General features: G+C 37.9%; 1 protein-coding gene across 2 annotated transcripts in view; it reads right to left on the reverse strand.

Annotated features, from left to right (window-relative positions):
* Window positions 1-16,607, reverse strand: part of SCP2 (sterol carrier protein 2) — a 132,290-nt gene that overhangs the window by 39,124 nt on the left and 76,559 nt on the right. The window lies entirely within an intron of this gene.

Genomic DNA, 16,607 nt, shown 5'->3' on the forward strand with positions numbered 1-16,607 from the left:
ATGTTGGAAAAGAAAACACTGAATATAAGTTCTCTAACCCAGGTAAAATGGCATACAATAATTTAATTTTACCATTTTTAATGTATCAAAAGAAAAAAAAATCTAAATTTGGGAGTTCGCTTTCCCTAAAAAATTTAGCTAGTATGGGGAATTTTCCTATGATTTTCCCCCAAACAGTTCTCAACAAGAATAGATTTTCATAAGAATAGCATTTTGTCCCCTGTATAACAAAATCAAAGGTTTTTAGAACTGGAAGGAATTTAATGATGTCAGACTGAGGAACTGTAAGATTAAATAATTTGTGAATGGTCACAAAGCAGGCTAATTCCAGAGTCAACTTTAGAATTCCTGTCTCCTGATTTATATTTGTTTGTCTTTCTAACAACCAGCTATTCAAGGATCCCTGAGTTAAGAAATGTTCTCACAGGATAGACTGGCTTCACCATCCCAGAGGCAGAGTTATATAGGTCCAACTATAACGTCTGTTCATCCACCTACATCACCAATCACAACTACTGATTCCTCAGTACCTGTGACAATTTCCTACATAAAGCGGTTAAAAAAGAAAACCACAGGGGCATCTGGGTGGCTCAGTCAGTTGAGTGTCCAACTTAGGCTCAGGTCATCATCTCAGAGTTTTGTGAGTTTGGGCCCCACACTGGGCTCACTGCAGACAGTGCAGAGCCCACTTAGGATCCTCTGGCTCCCTCTCTCTCAAAAATAAATAAGCATGGAAGGAAGGAAGGAAGGAAGGAAGGAAGGAAGGAAGGAAGGAAGGAAGGAAGGAAGGAAGGGAGGAGGGGAGGAAGGGAGGAAGGAAGGAAGGAAGGAAGGAAGGAAGGAAGGAAGGAAATTTAAAAAATAAATTAAAAAAAAACAAAAGAGGGGCGCCTGGGTGGCTCAGTCGGTTAAGCGTCCGACTTCAGCTCAGGTCACGATCTCACGGTCTGTGAGTTCGAGCCCCGCGTCAGGCTCTGGGCTGATGGCCCAGAGCCTGGAGCCTGCTTCCGATTCTGTGTCTCCCTCTCTCTCTGCCCCTCCCCCGTTCATACTCTGTCTCTCTCTCTGTCTCAAAAATAAATAAACGTGAAAAAAAAATTAAAAAAAAAAAAAAAAAAGAAAAAGAAAACCATAAGCCCCAAACAGTGTCATTTAGACTGAGTTCCCAAACCCTGCTTAGTCCTAATCTAACTGTAGTTTCGACCTCCCCCAGAAATGCAGTCTTAACCAGTCAGGAATTTTTTGATCAGTGCCACCGAGTCTGCCACCTGGGCCCTCTGCACCCCCCCAAAGATGAGGTAAAGCTGCATGATAAGACCCTTCGCTTTTCTTCTTAAGGGAAAGCAGTCTTGCCTGGAACAATCCTTTTCTTTTGCTAATAACTTTTTTGCCCCAGTCTCCTATAAAAACCTTCCATTTTGTACAACTCTTCAGAGCAACCCTCTACTTGCTAGATGGGATGCTGCCCAATTCATGAATCATTTAATAAAGCCTATCAGGTCTTTAAAATTTACTCAGTTGAATTTTTGTTATTTAACAAACCCTAACCTCCTCAAGAAATATAACTCCTACTTCTTATATCCAAGCAGTGTGTATATATTTACAGAATATATATCTTAAGCACTGTTTTAAAATAGGTAACTCCACAACCTATTAATGACTTTTTGAACTATGAACATTCTGAATATTAATGAAGAAGATCAAAGTGAAACTTTGGGGCACTTAATTTTACTAGAAATCTGCCATATAGAAAGCTCAACCATTTAATGAATATGAAAAAGGCAAAAAATATTCACACTAGTCTTATATACACATGGGCAGGAAAATACAGCTAGTCTTCTTCACAAAATAATAAATATACATAGTTCACAATATTAGAGAAAATACTCAATCTCACCTGATTAAATAGAAAAATGCCATTTTTAATGAAATTGGTAAGGATGTTTTTTTGTTTGTTTTGTTTTGTTTTTGGTAAGGATGTTTAAAGCATAATCCATATGCTGGGGAGACTAGCAAGACAGCCACCTCCATACAGTACTGGTGAAAGTTCAAATCATTACAACCTTTTTGGAAAGTAATATACAAAATTAAGAGCCTTGAAAATGCCTTGAAAACCATTCTATGGAAATAAGCACAGGTAAAATTTTACACACAAAGCAATCTCTATCACACTGTAACAGTGAAAAACTAAATAATCTAGAAGTGAAAGAACTGAGGAATAGTTATATAAATTATGAAGTATCTATATGATAAAGCACTATGTTTCTATTTTAAGTGTTTAATGAAATGTCTAACAATTCATGAAAATTACTATTATGATTGGTAATATTCATAAAAAATGCAAGGAACCAATATTTGATGAGGTTTTGGAGTGATGGTGGGGTTTGGAGCTGATGGCCAAAAAAGAATTCTTGAAGACGTCTTTGGTGCAAAAAGGTGATTTTATTAAAGTATGGGGACAGGACCCATGGGCAGAAAAAAGCTGCACTGGAGTTGGAAGAGTGACGATTATATACTTTCAGGTTGGGCAGGTCAGGGACAGCGTACATCTCCAAGGAATTTTGGAAGCAAGGTTTCCAGGACCTTGAGAGGCTAGCTGGTGTTAGGAAAACCATTTGTTACTGTTTGGTAAAACCTCAGTCCTGAGACCCTTCAGATGTGTATCAGAGGCCATATGCTTGGAGTATAATTGCCAACATATCCTTGGGGGTTAAAGATAAAAGAGGTTTGCAAAGGAATTTTTATGTGTTTAAGGAGACTCACAGGATTCTGGGGGGTCAGGATAATGGTAAGCCAAGATTCCCTTTTGCTCCTAGCAAAGTGTCATCACCAAGGCAGCTGAGCTCCTAGAGAAAGGTCACTCTGCTTGTTTCAAGGACTTGTCAGTGGGCTGTAGGCAGTAAGGGAATTTAATTTTTCATTTGCCTTTGCTGCCAACATCACCATGGCAAGAACTTAAACCCCCACATCTTGATGAGGGCAATATTAGGGCTCCAGGAAACAGAGTCTAAGGTTTCTGGAGATTAGGCTATAAATAAATTTGCCTTTTTCTTATAGTTTAATAAGTTATCGTAAACTCAAGGAGACTCCTATCCTTCATGACTGTGATCTCTATCAGTCAACCATTTGCTTTCTTTCCTTTCCCCCATTCTTGGGCAGCCAGCAGTGCATGAGGAATATCACACATATCCCACCTGGGGCAGGAGGTGCTATTAGCCTGTAGTGTGCCCTCAGCTTGCCCCATGCTCCTTCATCATTACTGATCTACCCATTCATCCAACAAATACTTTATGGCCCATTATGTGCCAGACACTGCTTAAGGCTCAGAAAACCCAGCAAAAACAAGATAGGCATAGTCTGTTCCCTCAGGAAGCAGATATTCTTGAGATATAAAGATGCAGGCATTTACAATACAGTCTACATTGGGAGTAGCATTACATTAATGCTACCGTGGGGGGGTGGGGACTAAGGAGGTAGGCAAAAAGAGGGAGAGAGCTGGAGAAAGAGAAAAAGGTCTTGCCATTTAATTGCTTTCAATAAAAGACGAGTGTTAGTAAGAGAGCATACTGATTATTTGAGCTTTCCGGTTGTCTACTTTCAAAACAAACTGGCGTTTCTTACATTTCTAGAATCTGGATCTGTAAAGGGTAGAAGTCAAAAGTTGGCCTCAGAGGGGCACCTGGGTGGCTCAGTCAATTAAGCATCTGACTTTGGCTCAGGTCATGATCTTATGGTTGGTGAGTTCAAGCCCTGCGTCAGACTCTGTGCTCACAGCTTGGAGTCTGGGGCCTGCTTTGGATTCTGTGTGTGTGTCTCTCACTCTACCCCTCCCTGGCTTGCTCTCTCTCTCTCTCTCTCTCTCTCTCAAAAATAAACAGACATTTAAAAAAAAAAAGACTAAAAACAAAAAATGTTGGTCTCAGAAATCCGTTTGCCAAGAAGGCACAGCAGTTACAAAAGCATTAGCCTAGGACTCTACTACCCATAGTCTGGTTGCTACTGAAAATAAACCATTCAAACATGTACCAATCACTCCAATAAACAGCTAATAAAGATAAGCACTAAGTCCAATGGAAAAACCTCAGAGTGGAAAAACTACAGGGAAAAACATCTTGAGATACTACCTGAGTTCTTTTCTTTCTCCTGCTTCCTTGAACCCATCATTATTCCTTATACCATTAAGACAGTCAAGTACAAAGAAGTCATAATTCAGCTTCAGTTTACATTAGACATCTAAAGGCCTTAGCATAAACAACATAAAAAAGCATGGTTTTCTATTATTGGAGCCTGGCTGAGAAAGAAAAGGTTTGCTGAGCTTCAAAGAGCAAAAAGCTTTAATGGACTCAGCATGCACTGAAAGATGTGTATTTATGTAAGAGCAGTTTTTCCCTTTAAAAGTAATCAATCTAGAATATAATATAAAATATAGTTCAAAAAAAGTAATATAAAGAAATTTTTAGACACACAAAGCTGAAATATTTCATTACCATACTCAACACTGATGCTGTATAAATGTTAAAGTCCTTTAGCAGAAGGAAAATGGTAGCAGATAGAAAAAAAGGATCTACGTGAGGGAATGAAGAATACTCGAAGTGGTAACTACATGAGTAAATGGATAAGGTTTTCTTTTTAATTGTTTAAATCTCCTTATTTATTTTTAATTTACATCCTTTTTAAATCTCTTTAAAAGATAATTGATTGTTTAAACAAAAATAATTTCCTATGGGGTTTATAATATATGTAAAAAATTTCACAACAGTATTATATGCCCTGAACAGGAGAAATGAAAATATACTATTGTAAGGTTTTTGTTTTTGTTTTTGTTTTTTACTATATGTTAAGTAGTATAATAGACTATGATAAGATACAAATGAAATAGAGTCATAAAAAGTAATCCAAAAGAAGGCTGGAAAAAAAGGTAAGAGAAAATGAAGATTAGCAGGGACAAAGAGAACACAAATAACAGGACAGACTCAAACCTAACCATATTAATAATCACATAAAACATAAATAGTCGAGGGGCGCCTGGGTGGCGCAGTCGGTTAAGCGTCCGACTTCAGCCAGGTCACGATCTCGCGGTCTGTGAGTTCGAGCCCCGCGTCGGGCTCTGGGCTGATGGCTCAGAGCCTGGAGCCTGTTTCCGATTCTGTGTCTCCCTCTCTCTCTGCCCCTCCCCCGTTCATGCTCTGTCTCTCTCTGTCCCAAAAATAAATAAACGTTGAAAAAAAAAATTTAAAACATAAATAGTCGAAACACCCCAATTAAAGGCAGAGATTGTCAGAAGAAAAAAAGCAAGACTCAACTAAATCATGCTAATGCACTTTAAATATAAAGTCACTAAAGAAGGTATACAAATGGCAAATAAGCACTTTAAAAATGCTCAACATCATGAGTCATCAGGAAAATGTAAATTAAAACCACAAGGAGATGCCACTGCACATTGGTTAGAATGACTAAATGTAAAGATTGACCATACAAAGTGCTGATGAACATGTGGAAGAACTAGAACTCTCCTACACTGCTATGGGAATATAAAATGGTATGACCACTTTGGAAGTCAGTTTGACCATTTCCTAAATGCCAAATTATGGAAAGATCCCAAATGTCCATCCAATGATGAATGGATAAAGAAGATGTGGTATATATACAATGCAATATTATTCAGCCATAAAAAAAGAATGAAAGTTTGCCATTTGTAACAACATGGATGGAACTAGAGAGTATAATGCTTAAGTGAAATAAGTCAGTCAGAGAAAGACAAATACCATAAGATTTCACTCATGTAGAACTTAAGAAACAAAACAATTGCTCATAGGGGAAAAAAAGAGAGAGGCAAACCAAGACACAGATTCTTAACTATAGAGAAAAAACTGATGGTTACCAGAGGGGAGGGGGGTAGAGGGATGGTTTAATTAGGTGATGGGGATTAAGGAGGGCACTTGTTGTGATGAGCACCTGGCGTTATACTGAAGTGTTGAGTCACTAAATTGTACTCCCAAAACTAATATTACATGTATGGCAACTAACTGGAATTTAAATAAAAACTTTTACAAAAAAGTTAAACACGCACCTAGTATATGATCCAGTCATTCCATTCCTAGGTATTTACTCAAGAGAAACCAAATGTTCATAGAAAGATTTATACATGAATGTTCACAGTTCACAGCAGCTTTATTTGTAGTAGCCAAAAACTATAAACAACCCAAATACCCATCAACAGTAAATTGTGATATATCTATACAATGAAATACTACTCAGCAATAAAATGGAATGAGCTACTGATACATGCAAAAATATGGATACATCTCAGACAAAAAGAGAGTGCATACTATAGGGTTCCATTATGTAAAACTACAGAAAATGCAAATTAATCTACAGTGACAGAAAGCAGATCAATGGCTGCTTTGGGATGAGGGGTGAGGAGTAATGAGAAGGAGGGATTACACACACGTATATATGAAGAAACTTTTGGTTGATGGATATATTCACTATCTTGACTGTGGTAATGGTTTCACAGAACTTATTAAATTACACATTTTAATATGTTCAGTTGATTATATGTTGATTTTACCTCAATAAAGCTGTTAAAATAATAAAATAAAATATGAGATATGTAGGCCTGATCTTCCTTCTCTCTTCTTTTTACTTAGCAAGAACAATAAAAGCCAGGGCCTGCTCCTCCTACCTATCTCTACCTGCCAATAGGTATCAAGAGAAAATGCTCTCACTTGGGTTCCATTTCTCCTGGCACTGGAGAGTACTCATTATAGTCCAACAACTAAACTTACCTCTCCTCACACCTCAGTGGCAAAAGTCAAAATTCTAGGCAATGGGAATGAGGACAGGTGGCCTATAGGATATGAAGAGAGGTAAAATAGATGCTCTGGTGAAAAGCTATTTAGGCTTTATTGACTTACTGACTTTTTAGAGTCAGTATTAGATTTAGCTCTTGCCAGTCATTGTCCTAGGATGTATTTCTTTTAGTGACCTCTTACAGAGTAAAAGAGGCAAGCCATAGTTTGAGTATGCTAGGTCCCCTGGCTCAAATTCCATTTACTTTCATTTCATTTTCACCTAAATCTTTAGAGCCTATGTTTATAATACCTATAAAGGTATTAAAACATGTAAAGAAAAATCACAAGATAGAATAGTATGTGTACCATTAAAAACATCCAGAACAATGCAAATTCAGGAGGAGAAATAACTATTCACATTTGGGGATCTGAGCATCTTAGGATTAGAAAGGATCTAAGAGGGGTGGCTCAGTCGGTTAAGCATTCGACTTGACTCAGGTCATGATCTCACGGTTTGTGGGTTCGAGCCCTGCATCAGGCTCTGTGCTAACAGCTCAGAGCTTTAGATCCTGTCTCTCTCTCTCTCTCTCTCTCTCTCTCTCTGCAACCCCCCTCCCCTGCCTGCACTCTCTCTCTGTCCCTCAAAAGTGAATAAATGTTAAAAAAAAAAAAAAGAAAGAAAGAAAAAAGAAAGAAAGGCTCTAAGAGCTCATCACATCTAAGGCCCTAACAAATGAGCAATCCCCCCATGACATTCCCATCATGTTGTTAACTTGTATTTTTTGTGCATAGCCTAGACTGTAATTTCCTATATCGGCCCAAAGTCAAGCTTCCCATGAATTCTTCCTATTTTTTCCCATAGGAGACAAGTTTATCCCCTCTGCCCCGTATCACCTTTCAGATATTAAAAGAACAATTAATTCAACAATCCCCTTTACATGTGCAAACTCTTGTACTGAGCACTGTTTGGGGTACAGAGACAAATGAAATATGGATTCTGCCTTTATAGGCTCTTAGTCAAATGGAGAGATTTTTCTTTAAAAGCCATAAATAATTACCATATGTACTATATAAGTATAAATGTCAAAAAAGAAGCACTGAGAAAGTGTCATGAGTTCAGAAAAGGGAAAGATTAATCCAATCTATGGAAAGGATGAAGAAATTAGGGAAAGTTTCATAAGGTAGCTAATACTTGAAATGGACCTTGAAGATGGGCATTTCTCCTGAGGAAAAAGCTTTGTAGTGAAGGTAATGGTTAAGAGCTTAGACTCTAGAAATACATTGCCTGAGTTTGAATCCTAGCTTTACCACTAGTTTAGTGACTTTGGGCAAGTTACTCTGTGCTGTTATTTTCCACTTTGATAAAATATAAAATGGACATGAGAATTAAATGAGGAATACTTAGAACAGTGCCCAGCACTTAGCACTGCGTAAATGTTTGCTGCTGTTGTTATTCAGAAAACATCAAAGACAGAGCTTGCACAGGTGAGAAGGAATTAAAGACGTCTTGGAAAAGCAAACAGTTCAGGTTAATTTAAACATTTCTTCCCATTTCTGCATCTCCACATCCAAAACCCAGCTAGATATAAATGCTAGCACAGACCCTCGCCTGTGGTAGGGAAGTAATAAATCTTCACCTTGCCATTTCTCTTTCCCTTTTTCTTCTCATAGTTCTGGTTTATTCTTTGCCTGAGTTTCTGTAGCAGGTGAATATTTACATTTCAATAATTCATCATCCCTATTCAGGCTTCCAATCAAGTCATCAACATCTGTAAGATCTATAAGTTTGCATAGTAACTATTTGCATTATCACATTATCTGCCACTTGTATACTTGAGGAGGGCAATGTTTTCTTGTATATCCTAGCCCTAGATCCCAAACCCAGCTGTGCAGGAGAAGCTCTTAGCAGATCTTAAAAATATGTAAGTTGTTGGGCTCAACTAGACCTAGGAGAGAGAATTTCCAAGGGAAGGCAAGAGTATATACATTTTTAAAAGCTATAGGAGATTCTATATCAGTACCTCACATAGACACGATGTTTGAGAGTCAATTAATTACAGCACCTAATGATAAAGTCTGCACACAATAAGCATTTGTTGAACTTTCATGGACTGAAGATCAGGACCTAAAACCACAATGGAAAGGCACTAAATGCTAGGCTTAATTTAGTTTGGCACAAAAGGCCAAACTAAATAACCAACCTCCAGCTTCAAAACAACAATCCCTTGTAAGGAACTCTATCTCAAATCACTTTCATGCTCTTTCAGGAGATCACAGACATTAATATGCATGTTCAAAAATTGGAAATAGCTAATAAGCTAAAATGAAATTCTACTTATTCATTTTATCTATTTTTATTTATTTTGAGAAAAAGAGAGAGAGAGAGAGAGAGAGTGAGAGAAAGTGGGGGAGGGACAGAGAGAAAGGTAAAGAGAGAATCCCAAGTAGGCTTTGTGCTGATAGCCAACACGGGGCTCGAACTCACAAACCATGAGATCATGACCTGAGCTGAAATCAAGAGTCAAATGCTTAACCAACTGAGTCACCCAGGCACCCCACTTATTCATTTTAAATAGCGTTCAGTAAGGGTTAATGCAATATATATGAAAGCACATTAAAAACTAAAATAAAATATGAGGGGCGCCTGGGTGGCTCAGTTGGTTAAGCGGCTGACTTCTGTTCAGGTCATGAATTCATGGCTTGTGGATTCAAACCCCACATCGGGTTCTGTGCTGACAGAGCCTGGACCCTGCTTCAGATTCTGTGTCTCCCTCTCTCTCTGCCCCTCTCCCGCTTGTGCTTTGTCTCTCTCTGTCTCTCAAAAATAAATAAAAATGTAAAAATGTAAAAATAAATAAATAAATAAATAAATAAATAAATAAATAAATAAATAAAATATGATACTATTATTTAGACACTAATAATTTAAAAATCTAAGTTTTAATGTGATTTTTCTAATTGAAAATTCTGAAAGGAATTCATGATTTTAAACTGACAGTAAATAAAATATTCACTTCAAATGCTTAAATCTTTTTTTTTTTTTCTATTACAGGTCCTGTTATGGCAACTAGAACTTTTTTTTTATGCAGATCTGCACAAGTTAAAATTGGAAACTATATCATGAAGCTTTAATTTTAAAACTAATTCTCCAATACTGAGTTTCCACCAAAGTAACAATATCTTACAACTAAACTAATACTATTTGTAGAAGAGAACCTTCCATCTTCCCCAGTCCATCATAAGTCAGTATGTTTTGGAAGCACTTGACAATTTTCTGATTCACTTAGAATCCTATTGCAATTTGTTATCCAAGTAACCAGGGCAAAAATATTTAAACTGCTCAGAGCTATCATCCTGATATGTTTTCCAGGAGTCTGAATTCTTTCTTGGGCTACAGCTAATAGCTCTGTATTTACTTAAGTATATCCAAATTCTCAATATGTAGCAGGTGAACATTTACACTTCAATAATTACTCATCCCTATTCAGGCTACCAATCAAGTTATCAAGATCTGTAAGTCTTTCCCCAAAAATGCTACCCCACCACTAACATTATTCCTAATGACTGATGATAACAGGAAAATTTTACCAACAGTGTAGACTAAAATATTGGAGAGGGTTTTCAAAGGATATTGTAGAAGGTATAACACTCTTTGAAGTATTTAAAAATTGAGTAAATTCTATCTTCCTGAGGTATTTTAGGTTAGCTTTTTAGTGCTAGGGGAAAGAAGTAGATGACCTGTCAAGATTGACAACATTGTTTACATTTAATATTTTAAAATCCAGTGTTGCACACAAGATTATAAAAAAAGAAGTACTCTCACATTCTGCTGTTGGGACTATACATTGGTATAATCTTTTTTGAAAAAAATTTGGCAATGTCTACCAATTTTTAATGATATACTATCCTTTGACATAGTGAGGCCATTGTTTTGGATTTATCCTGAGTATACATACAAAAGTGTACAAAGACACAAAGATGCTTATTGCAGCATTGTTTATAGTAGCAAAATTGACATCACATATGTCTAGTAGGTATGCTAGATAAATTTCTTATAATGAGAATACTGTGCAGGCATTAAAAAGAATAAAGAATATCTATAAATGATAATATAAAAAGATTTTAATATGTAAGTAAATAAAGCTGTCTGCAATGTAGTAAATATACATATATAATACTTACATAAAGAAAAGCTGTGGGGTGCCTGGGTGGCTCAGTCGGTTAAGCACCCAATTCTTGATTTTGGCTCAGGTCATGGTTCATGGGATGGAGCCCATGGGATTCTCTCTCCCCTTGCTCTCTGTCCCTCCCCCACTCATGTGCATGCACTCTCTCTCTCTCTCTCTCAAAATACATAAATAAACATTAAAAAAAAGAGAAAGGCTGCATACAGCCAAGATATGGAAACAATACACATGTCCACCTATAGATGAATGGATAAAGAAGATGTGGTATGTAGATACACACACACACACACACACACACGCACACACACACACACACACACACACACACACACACACAAACACACACACACACACAGTGGAATATTACCCAGGCATAAAACAGGATGAGATCTTGCCACTTGCAATAACATGGATGGACCTAGAAGGTACTATGCTAAGTGAAATAAGTCAGAGAAAGACAAATACCATATGATTCTACTTATGTATGGAATCTGAAAAACAAAACAGACGAATGAATAAACAAAAAGCAGAGATGGATCCATAAATACTGAGAACAAATTGATAGTGCCAGAGGAAGGGGGTAGGGAGATGGGCTAAATGGGTCAAGGGGAGTGGAAGACAGGCTTCCAGTTATGAAATGAGTAAGTCATGGGGATAAAAGATACAGCATAGGGAATATAGTCAATGGTATTGTAATAGCATTATAGGGTGACAGATGGTACCTATACTTGTGGTGAGCATAGCATAATGTGTAGACTTGTCCAACCACTATGCAGTACTCCTGAAATTAATGTAACATAATGTGTCAAGTATACTTCAATAACAAAAGAAGAAAAACACACATTTATAACAATTTGAGGGAGAATATCAAAAAAACTGTAAAAGAGGTTGACTCTGAGAAATAGAACTAAGGGTAAGAAGAAAGAGAAAGACATGCTAAATGTTAAACTTTGTCATCCCATTATAATATTACAAACCATGACAACGCTTTAGAGAACTATTTGGCAGCTTCTTATAAAGTTAAACATACATCTGCCCTCTGACTGGGCAATTTTACTCTGGGTTATTAACCCAAGAGAAATGCAAAAGGTGTGTCCACAAATAGACTTGTACAAAAATGTTCATAGCATCCTTATTTATAATGCCCTCAAGCAGGAAAAAACTCAAACATCCATCAACAGGAGAATGGATAAACAAACTGGTATATGGACTACAATTTAGCAATAAAAAAGAATGAACTACTGATACAGGAAAAATCTGGATCAGTCTTAGCCTGATTGAGGGGGAAGAGTTTAGAGAATGGGGAAGATGTTTGAGGGAAGTCAAGGTCCATCTATGTTGTAGCATCTGCCAATACTTAATTTGTGGCATAAGTATATTCTATTGCATGAATATAACGTATTTTGTTTATTCATTCATCAAATGATGATCAACATCTAGGTTATTTTCACCTTTTTGGCTATTATAAATAATGCTGCTATAAACAATTGTGTTTTTGTGAGAACTGTGTATTTTATTATATGAAAATTATACGTCAATTTTAAGATATGGAGTGAAAAATCATATTGTTACTACAAAGCATGATTTCTGAGTGTTTCAGTGAATAGCAGAACAAATTAATTATAATGGCAAACAAATTATTTATAATGAAAATATGTTCCTTCAGGGAGAAAAAAGTTATGTGTCAATAAAAACAGTTAGCCTGAGGGGCACCTGGGTAACTCAGTTGGTTAAATTCTGACTCTTGATTTCAGCCCAGGTCATGATCTTGCAGTTCATGGGTTCAAGCCCCACATTGGGCTCTATGCTGACAAGGTGGAGCCTGCTTGGGATTCTCTATCTCCCTCTGTCTCTGCTCTTCCCCCACCCAAAAAATAAATAAATAAACATTTTTTTTTTTAAACCACACAATTAACCTGAAATGCCACATTCACTTCTGGGATGAAAAAAGTTTCAAAAAAAAAAAAAAAAGAAAAAGGAGTTTTTTTTATATGAGAGTGAGGAAGCTGTCTGAAAGGAAAATTTAAATCACTGTCTCTATTGCAAACTGCTACTTTTTGTCTTTTTAAAAATTTAGTTCCAGTATAGGTAACACATAGTGTTGTATTAGTTAGAAGTATACAATATAATGATTCAACAATTCTATACATTACTCAATGCGCATCAATATTATTTTACTCTTGCCACACCTGGGTGGCTCAATCAGTTAAGCGTCTGACTCTTGATTTTGACTCAGGTCATGATCTCACAATTTGTGAGCCCCACTATCAGTGCAGAGCCTGCTTCAGATTCTCTCTCTCTCTCTCTCTCTCTCTCTCTCTCTCTGCCCCTCCCCTGCTCATTGTCTCCCTCTCTCCTCTCTCTCAAAATAAACTTAAAAAAAAAAAGATTACTCTTAATCCCCTTCACCTATTTTACCCCCCACCCCCCACCCCACCTACCCTTTGGTAACCATCTGTTTGTTCTCTATAGTTAGAATCTCCTTCTGTTTCCGATTCTGTGTCTCCCTCTCTCTCTGCCCCTCCCCCGTTCATGCTCTGTCTCTCTCTGTCCCAAAAATAAATAAACGTTGAAAATTTAAAAAAAAAAAAAAAAAATAGGGGCGCCTGGGTGGTGCAGTCGGTTAAGCGTCCGACTTCAGCCAGGTCACGATCTCGCGGTCGGTGAGTTCGAGCCCCGCGTCGGGCTCTGGGCTGATGGCTCAGAGCCTGGAGCCTGTTTCCGATTCTGTGTCTCCCTCTCTCTCTGCCCCTCGCCCGTTCATGCTCTGTCTCTCTCTGTCCCAAAAATAAATAAACGTTGAAAATTTAAAAAAAAAAAAAAAAAAAAAAAAAAAAGAATCTCCTTTTGGTCTTTTTCCTTGTTCATTTTTTTTTCTTAAATTCAACATGAGTGAAATTATATGGTATTTGTCTTTCTCTGACTTATTTCACTTAGCAGTATGCCCTACAGATCCATCCATGCTGTTGCAAACGGCAAGATTTCATTTTTTTTGTCTGAGTAATATTCCATTATATATAGTACATCTTTATCCATTCATCTATTGATGGACACTTGGGCTGCTTCCATAATTTAGCTACTGTAAAAAAAGCTGAAATTTACATAGGGATGCATTTATCTTTTCAAGTTAGCGTTTCAGTTTCTTGTAGGCAGCATGTAGATGGTCTTGCTTTCTTATCCATTCCATCACCTTCTGTCTTTTCATTGGAGTGTTTAGTCCGTTTACATTTAAAGTAATTATTTATAGGTATATACTTATTGTCATTTTGTTACTTGTTTTATGTTTGTTTTTGTAGTTCTTCTCTGTTCCTTTCTTCTCTTGCTCTCTTCTCTCACGGTTTGCTGGCTTTAGTGATATACTTGGATTCTTTTCTCTTTATTTTTTTGCATTATGTATTACTGATTTTTGATTTGTGGTTACTATTAGGTTTATATGTAACATTTTATGCATACAGCAGTGCATGTTCAGTCGATAGTCACTTAAGTTTGAACCTATTATTTACTCTCCTCCCCAACCCCATATTTTAGGTATAGGGTGTCATAATTTACATCCTTTATTCTGTGAATCTCTTGACTTATTTTTATAGGTATACTTATTTTTACTGCTTTTGTGCTTCCTACTTTTCTTACTCCTACTTATGGTCTTTCCTTTCTACTCAAAGAGTCCCCTTTAACATTTCTTATAGGGCTGGTTTAGTGGTCATGAACTCCTTTAACTTGTGTTTGTCTGGAAAACTCTTTATCTCTCCTATTCTGAAAGACGGCCTTGCTGGATAGAATATTCTTGGTTGCAGGTTTTCTTTTTTAAGCACTTTGAATATATCATGCCATTTCCTTCTGGCCTGCAAAGTTTCAGCTAAAAAATCAGCTAACAGCCTTATGGGATTTCTCCTGTATGTAATGGTTTTCTTTTTTCTTTTTTTTTTTTAACGTTTTTATTTATTTTTGAGACAGAGAGAGACAGAGCATGAACGGGGGAGGGGCAGAGAGAGAGGGAGACACAGAATTCGAAGCAGGCTCCAGGCTCTGAGCCATCAGCCCAGAGCCTGACGTGGGGCTCGAACTCACGGACCACGAGATCGTGACCTGAGTTGAAGTCAGACGCTCAACCCACTGAACCACCCAGGAGCCCCTGGTTTTCTTTTTTCTTGATGCTTTTAAAATTATCTCTTTCTGTATCACTACTTTTTGTATTTTAATTACTACATGTCTTGATGTGGACCCCCTTGGGTTGATTTTGTTGGGGACTCTCTGTGCTTCCTGGGTCTGGATTTCCGTTTCCTTCCCCAGATTTGTTAAGTTTTCAGCTATTATTTCTTCAAATACATTTTCTGCCCCATTTTCTCTCTCTTCTCCATCTGGGATCCCTAAGATGCAAATGTTATTATGCTTGATGGAGTCACTGAGTTCCCTATTTTCATTTAGTATTATTATTTTTTCTCTCTCCTGTTCAGCTTGATTGCTTTCCATTACACCGTACTCCAGGTTGCTAATCCATTCTCCTGCCTCCTTTAGTCTACTGTTGATTCCATCTAGTGTATTTTTAATTTCAGTTATTGAGTTATTCATCTCTGATTGGTTCTTTTTTTTTGTTTTCCATCTCTGTTGAGGGTCTCACTGAGGTCCTTCACTCCTTTCCCAAGTCCAGTGAGTATTTTTATGACCATTACTTTAATTCTCTATCAGGCATACCACTTATTTATCTCTGTTTTATTTAGCTCTCTTACTGTGCTTTTATCTTGTTCTTTCATTTGGGACATATTCTTTTGTCTCCTTATTTTGTCTACCCCTCTGTGAGTGTCTATGTGTTAGGAAAGTCAACTATGTCTCCTGCTCTTGAAAGTAGTAGCCTTATGAAGAAGAGGTCCTGTAGTGCCCTGCAATGCAATGTTCCCTGTTCACCTGAACCTGGCACTTCAGGGGTGCCTTTTATGTGTGTTGCTTGCATCCTACTATGGTGCCTGAGCTGCTTTTGCCTTCAGTCCCATCCTCTGCAATGGCTCTCTTTGCCTGTTGCAGACAGTGTTTGGTCCCTGTGTTGTTAGTGGGCCAGTTTGGGGCTGCCTTGGGCTTGAGTAAGTCAGATCAGGCATTTGCTAGAGATGCAGTAACAACAAACAGCAAAGCATTGGCACTTTTCCTGTGTTGTCCCCTGAGAAGCTTTCATTGGTGAGCAGGGACTATAGTGAGACCAGGTATATGCCCCCAGCCCACTGCTGCAACTGCAGCTGGATTGGTATATGTGGGTATCTTCCCTTCTCTCCAGGGCAAGCGTCACTTTGGAGTGGTGCCAACCCCTCTTGGGGATGCTTGCACACTGCCAGGCTTGTGGCACTGCTTTGTGTTGACTCCAGCCAAAGGTATATGGGAAGAGGCTGGTCCACAGGAGAATGTGGGGGCAGGGCATGCAGTGGCAGCAAAGTCTGTGCTGGTCCACTGCAGGAGGGGACCTGCAACTGCCCGGTAAAACTCCTACAGATGCCAGCCAGGTTGCAGGGGGTGGACCTGTGGAGGCTGGGCATGCTGTTAGCAAGCTAGGTGGAAAGTGTTGGCACTGTGCTGTTTCCCATATATGTCCATGTGTCTAGGCTGGGGGTAGGAGAGGGAAATGGCACCTGCTAGCTCT

The sequence above is a fragment of the Lynx rufus genome, unplaced genomic scaffold (assembly GCF_022079265.1).
Source record: "Lynx rufus isolate CCGP_SWC_20201006 ecotype Redwood Valley unplaced genomic scaffold, mLynRuf1.p SCAF_2, whole genome shotgun sequence".
In the NCBI taxonomy this organism is placed as follows: domain Eukaryota; kingdom Metazoa; phylum Chordata; class Mammalia; order Carnivora; family Felidae; genus Lynx; species Lynx rufus.